At 34.5% G+C, this 791-nt stretch overlaps 1 protein-coding gene across 2 annotated transcripts in view; it reads left to right on the top strand.

Annotated features, from left to right (window-relative positions):
* Positions 1 to 310, top strand: part of LOC107725760 (protein MB21D2) — a 9,175-nt gene extending 8,865 nt beyond the window's left edge. Inside the window, exon 3 of one of the 2 annotated variants that reach the window (XM_016535149.1) lies at positions 101 to 310. The gene's annotated coding sequence lies outside the window, so the exon portion shown is untranslated. Of the gene's footprint in view, positions 1 to 96 lie in introns of both variants that reach the window. The other variant, XM_016535148.1, reaches the window with a different exon arrangement.
* Positions 311 to 791: the final 481 nt, after the last annotated feature.

Here is a 791-nt window from a genome sequence, read left to right as displayed (position 1 = left end):
AGGTGCATTGGATAATTCGTTTTTGTAATAATTTGAGTATTTTGATCATGTGATGTGCTCTGTAACTGCTGTAATTAATCTGCCCACTTCTCCCAGTTAGACCAATCAGCCTCAGCCAATCATGTGATCTTTGCATGTGATTGGTAGGAGGGATGGATCAGAACAGACCAAACGTGAATCTTCAAGCTCTACAGGGACCAATCGTAATGCCTTATCACACAAATCAACCAATGGGGTGTTTTTATTCTGATTAAGTGGATCCTAAAGACTCTTTTACAGCCCCACCGTGTGTTTCTCTTTATATCTGAATCAGGACATATCAGAACTAAACAGAACGTGTTGATTTATTTTAACTGTCGTCATTAGGCTAATGTCCACGAGAATTGTGTGTATGTGTTATTCTAATGCTTGATAAATATCTAACATGCCGGCGGGCTTATGGACACCTCAGCAAAATAACATATCTGCTCTGGATCAGTGTTGCATTGCATTTTAAACTTGTGTTTGGTAAATAAAGCTGTACAGAAATGCAAAAGTGTAAGACTTTGATTATTCTGTTTCGCAACTCCAAAATGACCTAAAATGTGTTTATTTATTTTTTAGTATAAAAATGCAGATCCTATTGAGATTCAGAAGTAAAACTCTGAAAAAGAGTTTTTGGAAGAAGTCTTTTCTGTTCAGCAAGGCTGCATTTATTTGATCAAAAACTGTAAATACAGCAATATTGTGAAATATTATTACAATTCAAAATAGCTAATTTCTATGTGAATATCTATTAAAATGTAATTTAT

Source organism: Sinocyclocheilus rhinocerous, unplaced genomic scaffold (genome assembly GCF_001515625.1).
Source record: "Sinocyclocheilus rhinocerous isolate Xijiao unplaced genomic scaffold, SAMN03320098_v1.1 scaffold215, whole genome shotgun sequence".
In the NCBI taxonomy this organism is placed as follows: Eukaryota; Metazoa; Chordata; class Actinopteri; order Cypriniformes; family Cyprinidae; genus Sinocyclocheilus; species Sinocyclocheilus rhinocerous.
Note: the sequence above shows the minus strand (reverse complement) of the source record. Positions and strands in the feature narration are given on the sequence as shown.